We start from the raw sequence: 15,234 nt of genomic DNA on the forward strand, positions 1-15,234 counted from the left end.
AAGGCAAGGGAGTAGTTAATTTCCTTACTAACCCATTTTGATCTAGTGGGAGAAAGTGTACAGACTTCTGGGCACATGGTCTCTCTGCATCGTGTCTAATACTGAAGTGGCGAACTGCCGTTGAAACATTTGCTCCTCCACGCCTTGGTCTTGAGACTTTCTTCTAGCAGTTGTGTTGGTGTAAGCAGTCCCTGGCAGCTGATTTCTGTCCTTGTTCTTTTTCCCTTTCTTTGTGCCGATATGAGTGTAACTGTGTAATGAGCTAGATTGAGAAGATGACTCATACTAAAAATAAACTTTCTTGTTGGTATATTTTCTGTAAATTCGTTAGTCCGGGTCACCGTTGAGCTGACAAAGCAGTTGTGTTGAAGGGGGCAGTTGGAAAGGATCAAAGAGGGGTGCTGGTACCATTTACCCTGGTGTAACCAGAGAAAGAGATGTTTCATCCAAGTGTCAAAGGGTGCAGCTCCACAGTTGGTTTAGATGATTAATCTCCCTGTTAGTCTCTTCTAAAACCGGCCAAGCCCGCCCTTGATTGCCAGGTCCGAACTGTTCTCATGTCCCACCTAGACTGGTTGGCCAGGCAGTCGGTTGAATCTGCTCACTGGAGACTAATTCCTGCTTAAAGAAATGGGGAACTGGCTGCTGTGGATGGGGAATTTGGGAAGGCTGCTCCTCTTTCCGGGCAGCTCTGCAATCGCATCAGCTGGAAATTACCTAAGGGTGTGCTGGTGCAGTGCATAGGTCCTCTTTTCTCTCTTCTCTGTTCTCAGCTTCAGGGTTTTAGGTCTCAAGGTCCTTATCCTAGAATCTCTGTATCTGACCCCTCAATAAAAAAAAATGCAGAATGTTAACTTGACAGAGCGCTCAATTTTTTATCTTTATTTTTTTTGGCCCGTGTTAGTGAACTGAATTGGCAAATTGTGAGGAGGATGGAGAAACCTGTCCCTTTTGATGGCATCTGGCAGTTAGATCAGCTCAACCCGCTTCATGGGATTTCAGACTCGATCAAGACTTGATCAAGGGGACAACTTAAGAGGAAAATAGTCTGTGATGATGTGGGAGGGACAGAGGTGACAGGCCAGTAGCCACTAGGACTGTTTAAAATAGTGGCTTCCCCCAGGCTGTGTGTTCACATCTAGCGATGCTGTTCAATCAGCGCCTTTTGTCTGGCTTGTTTTTCCCAGCCCTGCACAATTCTCTGCATCCTGCCGGTAAAATCTGTGCGATTTTTTTTTTTTAGCCACCTCTGCTTCCTAATCCCATTTACCATGTGCTAGACAAATAGCTGTGCTGGAAAAATAGAGTGGGAAGACCAGGCAGAAAATGATCAAGAGGAGAGGGGCAAAACAATGGATATGGAAAAACGCTTGAAGTTTTATGGTTACAGGAATCCAATTTGGCTCTTTGAAATGTCCGAGCTGTGTTCTCCTCTTCAGAGTCTGTGTGTTCACATGTCCAAATGTTCTTTGAGGTTTGTAAACAAATCTCTGGCTGCTGTTTTTAAATTGCTACCCTTGCAATTGCGTCAAGTGGAATAAAAAATAGGGGATTGATTTGTTTCAAAAAGGCTTATCCTTACATGTGGGCCTGTTCAGGTTTAAAAAATTAATTTAAAAATTAAATATGCAGAGTTGTTCTCTGATATATGTACCTTCCATAACACAACCTAAATATTTTCTATTTTAGAAATATGCAGTGTTTTACAAAGCTCAGGAAATGTAATGAGCTGTATAGCTATTAAAGGCGGTTTATCTTCTCTGTCAGCTTTTTCGTTCATCAGCTGATGTATAGCTTTCTTCTCTTAACCTTTTCCCTCTGAAGAGAATTATTTTCAAGATGCATTTTCTTTTTATTACAAGTTCCACTTAAAAAGAGGCTACAATGATTTACTAACCATTACTAACTATGTATTTTTTCATGGATTGTTTAACATAAAAACTTGTGTTAGGCAGACATAAATACATTATTATATCAATAAAGAGATGCCAGTGTCATTCAGGTGGTGACATACAGCATTTCATTACTGTTTGCTATCCCAGTTTGAGGAGGGGCTGAGCTGAAATTCAGTTTCTGAAAACTGAGTGGTGTGGGCCTGATTCTCAAAATGAAACGCTGGTGTGAGGAACATGTGCACAGGGTTGCACACAGCTTTTTCTGTGGAGTTAATGGATTGCCACAAATGCTCTGTGTACGTTAGATTACACTGCATGCAAAATGTTATTTGAGTTGAACTGCTTTCCTGTGGCTTTAGGTAATTTGCACACTTGCTTATAGTAATGCAAATTAAGCAACAAATTGAACAGGCATCACTGGATTTACTATTACCTTGTGAGTTAATGATACCATGGTAGTAGTACTACTAAATTTCGGTTGGTACTCAATGCAGGGAAAAAACCCAGTTCTATTACTTTGGGAGCAATTAGTTCTCTTTTAATGTAGCTGAGTAAGTAATTTTGTCTCTGAGGTACCTATGATTCCCTTCAGTGATTTCTTAAATATGAAATTGAATATTTGCTTTTAGCCCTGAAGCTGTTTGCAGCTGTATTATCTTGCACATTTCAATGGTCTGCCACGTTCTTATGTGTATTATCTCAAAAGGGTGGTATAAAAATGTGCTTTGTCACCCCGGTTTATATAGTTCTATAAACTAGAGTTTACTTAGGTGACGGAAACTGAAGTCTGTCCCTTGAAAAAAACATATTAAATCATTCTGGTTTCTAACTTCCACCAGTAGCTGTGAATTATACTTAGGCATAAAGACGGGATTCTGGGCACTCTGAGATGCTAATATTAAACTCCCTTCACAATTTATAAAATAACATTTAGGATTCTTCCCTTGAAGACAAATACTGTCAAGGCATGTGAAAGATTAATTAGTTACTGATTATATTGTTCTTTGTCCCCCTCTCCGGTGATGCTGGTGATTGCAAAGCATAATTATAGTAGTATACATTTGGCAGAACAGTTGGAAGTGTCACAGTGCAAAAATAAAATGTGTTCATTTTGTGGGTAATCTGAAAAATTCTAAATGTTTTTGGCATTTTGAAAAGTTGTTATCTCTAATTAAGGTGTTATTGTGCTTTATATTGTAACAAAACTGTAAACAATGCTGTGTATTTGCTTATATTCTAGAAATCTTTAATTAAATGTGTGTATGTTTTACTGACCATTGCTTGGAAGTTACCTTGGGGATGTCTGACCTCTGTTGAATTTGCTGGGAGCTAAGAGATGAAGTAGGAAGGCAACAGAAGGTGGCTGCAGTGCAAAGAAAATTCTGCGTCGTCTGAATTGTCTGTGAACGGGCTTGACAAACGTAGTGAATTTTCTCTAAATAAGTTATACTGTATAGTATATACTGCTCAGCCAGCCACTGCTTTTGGTGGGTTTCCAAGCTTAAGGAAACTTTAAAGCAGGGAGCTTAGGGACACCAGTGGAACTGGGAGGAGACGGGTGTTTCCTCTTGTATTTCTTCTTGCTTGTTTACACAGGTATTAGGGATTAAACAACTACAGCGCAATACTGGAAGTGTAACTGCAAAATTGAGAGTGACTTTTCCAGTTTGATTGCTTGAAACCAGAAATTTCTTTCCAGACCACCTCACATGTGATATTTATAGCAAAGACTGTAGTGTAGGCAAGTACAAGTCTGTGAAGACCCTGTATGTCCCCAGACAGATGTTACATGTTTTTCCAGTTCTGGTTTTGAGAAAGAAAAAAAAGCAGCTTTGCATACCTCAGAGCTTCTCCACAATTATTACAAATCTTTTTCCGTTTTATTCAGCACTGGTATACATTTTAAGGTTATTCTTTATACACAGGTTGCCTCTTGCTTTTGTAAAGCGCCCAGAAGAAAACTTGAAATGTATTTTAGCTATTTTAACGGTGCTGTTTTATTACTTAAGAAAAGAGGATATGCTGGTCAGGATCATAAATTGGAAAAGAAAGTGCATATTAATGGGGTGAGTTTCTGAGATCTCAGATAAAATCTCTCATCTTTTGCTCTCATGAAGGGCAGCCTTTCTTTGGAAAGGTCCGATTACTGGCATATAACCAAGTGGTACGCTCTTTGAAGGACAGTAAAAGTGCACGCTAAAGGAATAGTTTCCTTTCAAGGATGGGGTCTAGGCTTTCTATCCCAATAAGAAATGGTCTGTGTTTTTAAAGCTTTCTTTTTTCTGCTTGTGGTGCTATATAACATGAAATTTAATAAGATGAATCTTCACTTCATAGCTGATGTGGTATATTGACGGTTGCAGGAGGAAAGCAGGTATGAATTGAATTTGCTTTTCTTTCCAAATTTATAAAAAATCTTGACATGCAGAGTGACTTAGTTTAAAAAATACATTCTCTTTCCTGATTTTTTTTTTTTCTTGTGCATGTAATAGAGAGTTTGGCTTCTTAACAAGTGGAAAGTACCAGATTGACAAATACCGGGTGTTATTTCATGACCACTGATAGAGCCTATCTGGCTTGCATAAACTGTGATTTGACCCACTGCAGTTGTGAAATTAGGCAGTTAAGACAAGTTTTCTGCATATTAATGAGGGAGATGGCCTACTTTGGCAGTGCTTGGGTTTTCCCTGAATTTAAAAAAGGATCTTTACTGAAGTTGGTATGTAGTGTGCAAGCTGACCTGTAAGTAAAGGGAAGGAGGAATAAATGTTTCTAGGCAGTGAGTACACTTACCTCATTCTTACCTAAGGGGGAATTGCAGATGTCAAGTTCTTTGGAACCAAATGAGCTGTCCATTTTCTTAACTGACATCCAAATCTGAGGATGTTTGTCATTGTCTCACTGCAGATATCAGAGAAAGACAGGAAATAATAAAATGGCCAGACAATTGTAAATCACGTAGTGCTCTATAGGGTTTTCTTTATGCATCCTGATCTTAGTACTAGGCATACTAAACACACCAAGTGTTTCTTTAAGAGAGATTAATGGGCTGCCTAGTCGCTTGGTGTCTTTTTGACAGACTTTAGCAGAAGGCTTATTGAAGGATTAGGGCAGCAGAGGGAGCTAAAAGATTCCTAATATTTTATCATTTGTTTCCTAAGTGAAAGTTGCTCCTTCATAAAGTACCAATTAACCTTCACAAAAATGTGATTTTCTAACCTTAAGTGCCTGTAGCAAATAAATAAAGATTTTGAACTGGAGAAAATTCCTTTTCTCCCTAGCAACCCAATACAAATTAAATTAGGAATCGGGTAGTAAAAGCTACCAAAATCTTTCTGCAGGAACAGCCATCAAATCTTTCAACTGTAACCAATGAAAGTGTTTAAGCAAGCGGAGTTGCCTATGAATAACCCAAGCAGAATATTCTATGAGTAACCCAAGTTACTTTGATACAAATATCTTAAAATAAAAATGCATACGTTATTGCGTTGCATACAAGGGGGTTTTAACAGTTCAACACTATTCTTCTGTGTTTTGCCTGTAAGAACTTTGAAAAGATTTTTATGAGCTTGAAATCTAGAGAATTAGGTAAGATACTTAACCTGTTACGTAAAAGTTGTCTTCAAAGAGCAGGGAGGTTATTCTAAGGACTAAGAGAAATTGGCCTTGAACTAATAAAATGAAAATGATGCTACCATGAATCGTCTCATAACAAGATCATCTGCCACTTACCACATGTTAGGGGAAGTTATCTGTATCTTTGGGGTGTGTTTACCCCAATGCAAAACCATCCTTTATCTCATTACAATTACAGTTGAAATGCTTATGTGCAGGTTTATGTTTCGTTTTTGGTTTTATCCTTAATATTCAGTATTTACGGTGCAAGGTGGTCTTGGCTTCCTCTTGGATGGCTGCAGTAACCTGCTTTTGTAATTTGAATCTTCATTAGGTGCTACCTAAACAGCTTTTGAATGTGCATGCACTTAAGCTACTGCAATGTTACAGGGGTATTACTAGTAACAGTGCAAACTGTATGAAAAGGAAATTAGCGCAAAAGCCAATTTTGCCCTAAATGATGCTGAACAGTTAGCTGCTAATGAAAAGCATTATTTTAACAAGAAAACTGGGGGGGGGGGGAACCTACAGAGAAAAGAATCTCAATGATATTTTAAAATTTTGTTGAAATGTTCAGGTCACTGATTTAAGTTACGAATGTTTTAAAGAGAAGCTATGTTTTTATGGTGCATTATGTATTTTATAGTTAGGGTTTCATTAGCATATTGAAATAAAATATACTGCTTGGTTGTGACAGATGGCAGCTACATTCAGCTACATATCTAGAGCACTACATCTTAGTGCTATAATAAAGTCAAAATAGTTTTATTTGATGTTGGTGTCAAAGACGGTGTTAAATACAGTAAACAATATAGCTTGACACTGGGTTTACAGGGTTGTAATCATTGTATTTTTTAATATCATATATATTTGAATCAGAATCCACTTCTTAACCACACCTAGTCACGGAATTCCTGAGTAATCTTCAGAGAATTTAAATAAACTTTTCGGACTAGATATTTAGCTTTTATACAGTGCAGAAGAGTGCTTTAGAAGCCTAAGTGCTTGGTGGTAATGTATACTTATTTCTGCCGGGGGTCAGGGAAGATGCTCTGCCAGCCCTAGATTTATAGATTGCTTTACAGTCTGCTCTGGAAAACTGAACTGTACAAAGATTAAGTGTCTAGGTAAACATACTGAAAAATTTAAGTAGTCATCTAATTAAAGCAGACATGCTCAGCTTTCACAGAGGCAGTTCCCATCCTTAGGGAAGTGTAGTCTGAGATGCAAAAAAGGATTTTGTTTTGTTTCCTCCCTTAGTGCAGTCAGGATGGGAGTGTGATTATGCAAGTGGAAACACGAAAATAAAAGTGGAGACAGCCTCCTAGTGCTGAAGGCATCTGCTGCCCCGTCCTTGTTCCATGAGGTCAGTACCAAACTTTAAAGGTGCCTCTCCTTAAACAGGAGGAATTGCTCAGAGGCTTTGCAAGGGGAAGAATATCTTGCAGAGATCTCTCTCCTCCTTAGAAAAGTCGCTGTGCTCTGATGGACAGGTCACTTGGCGTTAAGAAATCTGTGATTTATCCTTTAGCTCTTCGCAAGTCAGATAGCAGGTTAGAAAACAAAACTTGCTCCTCTGCCTCTGTGCCTTTTTTTTTTTTTTTTCTTTGACAGTCAGTGGAGACTTTTGGAGTTATTGTGATCCAAGTAAACAGCAGGCCATTGTAATGCTCTTGGAATCCCTTTAAAAAACGAGGCTTTGCTCACTGTGGAAGTGCCTGGCATTTGCAGCAGGTAAAAGCGTGCCCGTTGGTACCACTGTGGGCCCAAAACTCTGCAGTGGCTCGTGACCCTGCTCAGAAGCTTAAACAGGACGGTTCCTTCTTCCTTCCTTTCCTGTGAGAACTAAATTTAAATTGCTATGTCTTTGAGTAGATGTGCATTTGGGTTTTTTTTTTAAGCCAGAAATTAGCTGTTCAAAATTACTTGTGTTCCCCTTTTCCCGATGCTTATTTTTCAAAGTAGCATCCTATGCAGTGAATTTTCAAACCGTTCTGCCTATTAAATGGAGACGCACCAAAAAACCCAATAAGAATTACAGGCAGTGGCAGTAGGACAGCAAAAGATGAAGAGGACAGACTCTTTCTTCTTTTGATCCTACCTGTGTTTTTCAGAAAGTTTCCTTGTGTGCTAGATGATGACACTCAAATACAAATAGGCTATGACTCCTGTTAATAGGTAATTAAGAATAATTATGAGCGCTAATTAAATACATGATAAATGACTCCTTTTGTCAAGGAGTGTCCATTTGAAGAAACAGTTTTATTAAATGCTCATAAAACTTTTTCCCAGGGAATTTTGTCACTATTTCTTGTTCCCTGCTGTTCCTTTCTTTCTTGAAGATTGCATCAGTCATACCCATGTGGGTTTTTTCTGGGTATCAAATACCACTTAGGCAGGTGTTACTTAGTTTCCACAACATCTGCCAGTCATTTTTTTGTTTCTAACCTGCAGATGGTCATGTTTGCCTGTTTGTGTAGTGCTCCACAAACTCCCATGCTTGTTCCCCAAGTGCTGCTCTGCGCTTGCATGCAGGCACCATCAATTTATCAAACTCAAATAATTTAGTAACAGTTACTTCTTGCAATAAACAAAAGCAGCTGCACTCTAGCTATCCTTATCTGCATGAATGCATAGATTGTAAGGGGCTTTTCTGACAGACAAGACAAAAGTTTAGAATTTCAAACTGGAATTTAGGGCATGTAAGTCAGAATGACTAGACGCTGATGTTTAGAAACAATATAATAATGCAGAGTATGAATTAGTTACCATAGTAACTGCTTTGTTTTAATAATTTGGTGGGGCAATGAATAGAAGGAGCTCAGAAAGAAGTAGTAGGAATCTTAATTACATGTTGTGGAACGTGAGTGGCTTTGTTCATTAATAGTGAAATTCATTTGATTTTATAACAGATTGAAGAATGAGTGTATAAGTTTTACTTTGGAAGGGCAATAAGAATGATTTACAGGGTTTTTTTCGTCTTTTTTTTTTTCCCCTGAGAAAAATAGGATCACATTTTACATTTGATTATGGCAATGCAGATTATCGATTTCTTAACAATGAAACATGCTCAATATGTTGCATTGTAAGCGTGACTTCCATCTATGCGCTGTGATTTGTTGCCTGGCAGTTGTTGGCAGCCTAGCAACATGCTTCAGTCCAGATCTGCAAAAGGATATAGACACCCAAAGTTAGGCCTAAACAGGGAAGGTAGATGACTTAGTACTTCAAAGCCTAACTAAAATCATTAGCACTTTAAAATCCCTTTGTACTTTAAGTTCCCTCCACACTTTAAGATCATCATTTTCTCTCCTCTTGCAGTCTTGAGCAGTTTAGCATGTGTTTTGTGCTTAAGACAAGGCAGGAACCTCAAACAGAATTAGCTCTTTTGGAGACAAGTGCACGCATCAGCTGGACCCTGTTTTGCAGAAAGATAGCATGCGTGGTGGTGCTTTACTCAAGAAATGCATGTGCACTGCCTCCTGTCCCAGCATCCCTCAACAGTTGGCGGGTCCAAGATGGTGGTGTGCTGGTGAGTCAGTACATGTCTGGGGACTGGCTGGTGTCATGGAAGGGATTACTGCTCATGTCCTACCACAGCCTTTCACAAAGTGGGGCCTCTCATTTGAGTGTTTCTTCTCATCTGGATGCCTTCCCCCCCCACCTTAATGAAACTTGCAGGAACTTAATTCTGCTTGAGACTACTGGCGGCTTTTGGCTGAAGTTGGCTAGTGAGTTAAGGATTTAATTAAGGAGAGCCCAGTGGGTAGATGGACACACACAATTACTTAAGCTTGGTTTCCTTTGAAAATCTGTCTAAAGGGTGCTCAGATATTACATACAGAAACAAGAAGTGCCACCTGGTCTTTCCTTGGCCAAGAAAGCACCTTCCATCCCTGGGCTCAAGTCATGTTCCCTCCCTAGGCTTGGGAGTTTTCAAGTTGTTTCTGCAAAGCAGCATTTAACAGTGGCTCCTGGGTAGGTAAGAGCGCTTGTCCAGGAAGGGAGAAACGTTGGGTTCTAGATCATCATCAATCCGAAGATGATTAGTTTTTTGAAGGGAGGTTCATTATCCTTTCTGTGTGGTTTCCTGCTATCTCTTCCAGGTAATGCAAGATCGATTCATTGTGCCAGAAGGAAAAGGGAAAACTGAGCTCGGTGATGAGTGTTCTAATTCAGGAAGGGAAATTCAAGCTTCTCTTCCCTGTTTCTCATACATTTGTGTACATAATTTTGTTGACAGAGATTTAAAACTGTGGACTGTTTCTTTTCTCCAAGGTGAGGCCCCCGTCACTGGGCTATTCTTGTCCCTGCCTCCTCCCCTCTAGTCTCATAAGAAGCTTGCCCTGATAAAGTATTTCTAAAACCAGCATATCATACCTCCAGACCCACATTTTCTTCATTCTTCCCTTATCTCTTAGTTGTATCTTAATAAAATTAAATTGCGATGGTTTTGAAATACACGGGCTTGTTTTGAATTTTTCTTTGCTCCTAACCCTTAACTGGAATTCTGAAATGTTGTTCATATAATTTTAAAGTTCACAAAATCCTTTCCTGTTTAATTTTCCAGTGTCAGTCTGTGAAACTTCCCAAAATGTCAGAAGATTAGATGAGTTTTGCCCCTTGTCCAAGATGTTGATGCATGAAAGTAAAAGGGAGTTCATTCCAGAGCTGAAAACATCCTGTGAAGAATATTTTAGTCAGCTGCTTCCTTTCATCTGTGTTAACCATAAATCTGCAGTTATTTTATAGGTTCCTTGTGATTACAGTAATCAACAAATGCATGGTTGAATCCTGGAATAGTTGGTGAAAGCAACTTTAGAGCAACTCCTTAAAGGTGGTATTACACCAAGGTAATAGCACTTAGTGCATCTGGTGATAAAGAAAGAAAAGAGTGTGGCCTTGCAGTCAAATGTGGTCTTTAGCTGCCTGTAATTCTGAGTCTCCTTTTCCTTGTTCTTCTGGTTCTCTTTTCTAATGAAGAAATAAACCAATTTCTATTTCATTCCTTGTTTTCTACTGATTTGTAAACATACTTCGATATATTAATTTTGTTTGGCAATATGCAAGTGGATTTGCACTGGAAATCAATTAGCATTAAATGTTATTTTTTTAATTTAATGTTCAAATTGATTTCATTTCCTCTGATTTTTATTGCATTAGTCCTTTATGAATGGATGTACCTGCAAGTATGTTCCTAAAAGCATAGTTTTCCATGTAGTTGAAAACTATTTAAGTGCTTAGTGAATGATGTTAAAGTCCTGTTAGATGAAGAAGACTTGGAGCTTTTTGCAGACAGTGGTATTGAGATGATCTAGCTGGGGAAATGTTTAGCAGCATTCTGAAACCACCATCTCTACTGGCGTTGGCTTACGTCTCCAAAAGCTATCAAGTCTGGAAACTTGTATGTCAAATATGGGAGATCATTCCATCTCTCCTTCTGTCTGTGCATGATCAACTGGCGGAGACTTACAGGCCTATATTTCAGTCTCCAGGTCTGAGATCCACATGGAAAGCACTCCTGCCCTAAGTTGTGGATTCCTCCTTTACAAAAGAAACATTAATGGGGTTTCCGTGTCAGTTGTACCAGTCATGCCAAAGGCTTGGCAGGTACCAGCTTTGGTCTTCCCCAAGTCATGAAGCGCTCCAGAAGCGTGATTGATTTGTTCCTCCTTGACATGATGTAATCATTTAATCGGGAAACATATTTGCTAAACAAAGATGGTTGGATTGTTCCAGATAAAAGCCTTGTATTATATGCAGTTTTAAAGGCTCTCTTTTCAATGATTTACGGGCAAGTTTATCCTTTTGTGTTGATAAAATTTGACAGAAGATTTTCAGGTAGGAAGATGGAGTTCAAAGGAAAAAGTACGTTCTTTAGCCTTGTTCTGTACAAGTCACTTATGAATGCTTGACTGAACAGGAGAAGTATGTATTAATAGTTGTGATAATTGAGCCCAGTTAGCACAGACAGGAGCACACTATTAAATTTTGGAGTACTTACTAAAAATAACGTCATACTTCCTTCAAAACTCCTTTAACCCATATGCGAGTGTACATACACAATATAGATCACTTGAAAATGTAACCAAGTATTTTGTATCCCAAAATGAGATATTTTATTAAAAACTTGTTTGAACATGTAGTTGTGGTATTCCTGCCACCTGTCTCCTTAGTCTTGGAGTTACTATGACCTCGGATTTACTTCCAGTTTGGTTTTATTCTGTTTTTTGCCCCTTTGCTTGTGCGGTTTTCTGGTCTGGATGCAGGTTGTACCTGTTCCCCTTTCTGGTTTTCCTCCACGCCTGAGTACTGCAGAGCTTGTTTTATCAAAGGTGTCACTCTGGTTCCTGGAATTCATCTCCTGTTTGCAACACTTCTGTAGGTCAGAACTGCCATGAAGTATGCAAATTAAAGGTTTATCAGCGTTTCTTTATAGGAGCATAGAGGTGTATTTTCTGTTGAAAATCTTATTTAATTTGGTGTTATAATTGAACTACACTTGCATCCCACATAATAGGAGGTTGATTTATTAGTAGCAGTTAATTTAAAAGGCTGCTGGATACTTTCCCTTTCCTTCTGCTGTATGAGTGGGCTTTTTTTGTGTGTCTTTTTAGAAGTTTTCAAATGTAGCTGAAGCATGGGACAGACCCTGACTTAGGTTGCCAGGTTTACAGATGCCACTGCTTTTATAAACCTTAAATTATATTTTAAATAAACACTTTATAAAGCAGTAGAAACACAGTTTTCATGATTTGTAGGAAGCCCATCAATTCATATTCAGTTTAGCTGGGCTACTTGATTATGTGAAAGGTTAAATTGATCTAAAACAATTCAGCATGAAAAAAACCTGCTAAAACTTCAGTTTTTAAACTAAACTTACTGAAAACTGAAAACTTCTAGAGAAGTAATTCCAAGCACTTGTTCCTTAACTGTGAAGGACAGAGCAGGGGGAGGGAGTGAAAGTTAAATTATAAATAAAAGCAAGTTCAGGCTATCATCGTAGCCTTGACATTAGTAGTACAATCTGTATCGTAGATTGGCAGTAAGGCCTGGCTCTTTTGCCTGACCATCCAAACCCAGATGACTTTATGCACATGTCAGTAGGGAGAACAATGTTTTTGGTGTTTTCTGTTAATGACACATTCCTCTTTTTATCAATTACATTTAAATTACATTAGGTCCTTCTAATAGCATTAAAGGATTATAGGGGAAGACAATAAAAACTTACTTGGTATAAAAGTATAAGTTTGTAGAGGGAGTTAATTTCCCAGAAAACCCCAATATTTATCTCCTGATGACCATTCAAAAAACAAGAGAAATGCTGACACTATAGTCAATATTTCGTCTTTTCTGACACCTAAAACCAGGACTATTTTGAACCAGGTACTTTCAAGCATAGGTCTAGTGTTCAGCTCTTCCTGCTCCATTGTCAGTTGTGATCTGTGATGCTAATTTTGTTTTTAAATATGTTGTCCACAAATAGTAAAGTATTAATGAATGTTCTTTTAATATTTAGCTCAAATCAGAGACACCGATTCAGTTTTATTTTACTTGCTGGAAAGTTTTTTGTTTGGTCTCTACAGAACGTATTGGTAAGCTCGAGCTTTCTCATTCTAGGTTTATTTAAGAATTATATTGATCATACGATGTTATCAGCAAGTAGAGAATCAGCACAGCTGCTACTGAGACAAAAATATATCTAGACTTGAGGCTCCAGGACTTAGTAAGGTTATTTGAAGATACAATCGCCATTTGGAAGATGTTCCATTAATAATTAAGATTAGCGTATTTTTTTAAATGACAGAAAATTTGATAAACACATTTAGTGTAGGCTGGACGGGATGTTTTTGGAACTCAGTATCTGTGAAGCTTAGGTATAATCCCCTCAGTTTTGTTTTTTTTGAACAACATAACAATACTACTTCTCCAAAAGCACTTAACTGGTTGAAAACTAAGTGGAAGAAAATTAAGGACTGCATGATAAACCAGGGTGTCATTCACTGAATTTAGCATTAATCAGTTCAGAAGTTATAGTCGAAAATGTGTTTATTGGAACTGCAGAATTTTTAATAAGATACCTGTACCTACACCGTGGTATCTACAAAATACCATAAATGTTTTGTGTATCGATTGAGTGTAAGTGTGCCTAGCTGCCAGCTAAATCAGGTAATCAGGAAACTGTTCATCTCCTTTCACTTGTTTTCTCTGGTCATTTTACTTCTAGTTCTCATTTTCACATCTTTTTTACTGTGTTTCAAAATAAGGGAAAAAAAACGTACTAACTTAATGTGTCAGGGACACAGCAATATCCATGATATTTTAACTTAATCACAGATTGCTGACAGTATATTGGTTATTGATCTTGTAGCTGGAGCCTAAATTGAGACTGCCAGGCTGTCCGTATCCTGGCCTCTTCAGAGTTTGCTATCAGCTAAACAAGAATTAAAAAAGCTAGCGTGGTTTGAAGATGAGAACTCGTAACAGAATTAAGTTATGCACCCAGGATCTTGTAGGTTTGCTGGTTTGATTTGAAGATTGCCTACTTCAGGTATCCGAGCTACGCGTGGCATCTTGTAAAGACCAGGGAGGCTGGTGAAGGCTGTTGTAGTTGAAAGCGGGTGCCTTTAGGGAGCAGCTCAGGACTGGCTTGGAGTTTCTGCTGTTCTCCATGGACTGTACATGGATCCAGCTGGCAAGCGGGGGGTAGGGAGCCACTGTGTTTCTTGTTGGGAAAGTCTTGATGAGCTGTGCTTGAAAAAAGTACCTGACTCAGCATTGCGCTCGGCGCTATTGATAGTCAGAACACTAAGTCCCTTTCTGGGAATAAGAAAGAAGATTTTGACCTACTTTAATGAAAGTGTAGCAGTTAAAATATTCTCCTCAGCCCTAGGGTAGAAAGCAGCGCTCCTACTTCCCGCAAATGCGTCCGAAACCCCTCGCCTGTTATCTTTGCAAATCTGTTCCGTTCGCAGTGCGATAACCAGCGGGCAACGTGAAACTGCTGCTGTAGGTGTAGAAAGCATTTCTTCACAAATCAGGTGAGTTGTGAAACTCCTTACTGCAGATATCGTAGGTTACTGAAGTTTCATGAGGGTTGAAAAAAAGTGAGTGGGTATGTTTGTGCAAGAAAAATCCACTGGGTTTGCTGAAACGCTTCTGATTCATACACCTCCTGAATTGCAAATGGAGAGGAGAAGTTCTGGAGAGGAATTACTGGTCTTACCTTTTCTCACATTCGTTTTCTCACTGTTCTTTTCCTGACTCTAGCAGCAGGAAAAAAAAACACCGTATGAGCAAGATAGACCTTTGGTCTGAACCCATCAGAAGCTTTGATTGCACCCTTGGTTGTGGAAGGCTTCTCTTTTCCTTAGCCAAACTTAGAACTTTGGAGGGTCCTTCTCCCATTCTTTGAGGCTTCCAGCCTCATTTAGCCTCATTATTAGAGTAAAAAATTAAAGTAACACTGCCCACTTGCATTGGTATACTAACCCAGCGGATCAATGTCTGGGTACATGCTGCTGTGCATTTCTAATATTTTTCCATTAGGCCTGCCAGTGCAATAAATGATACTGCTTCCCAAAACTTCATATATATATTTATTTGGTGTTGGAAGAAATATGACTTTAGAGACCACTTTTAAGTTGGGGTTTTTCTGTCTGATTCAGAACCGCTGAAGTCTTTAAAGAAAGAGAGGCAGGATACTAAAAATAAAAAAGTGGTC

At 38.7% G+C, this 15,234-nt stretch overlaps 1 protein-coding gene across 2 annotated transcripts in view; it reads left to right on the forward strand.

The window, feature by feature from the left end:
• CTBP1 (C-terminal binding protein 1) overlaps positions 1-15,234 on the forward strand; it is a 256,527-nt gene that overhangs the window by 52,904 nt on the left and 188,389 nt on the right. The window lies entirely within an intron of this gene.

The sequence above is a fragment of the Egretta garzetta genome, unplaced genomic scaffold (assembly GCF_000687185.1).
Source record: "Egretta garzetta isolate BGI_Z169 unplaced genomic scaffold, ASM68718v1 scaffold241, whole genome shotgun sequence".
Classification (NCBI taxonomy): domain Eukaryota; kingdom Metazoa; phylum Chordata; class Aves; order Pelecaniformes; family Ardeidae; genus Egretta; species Egretta garzetta.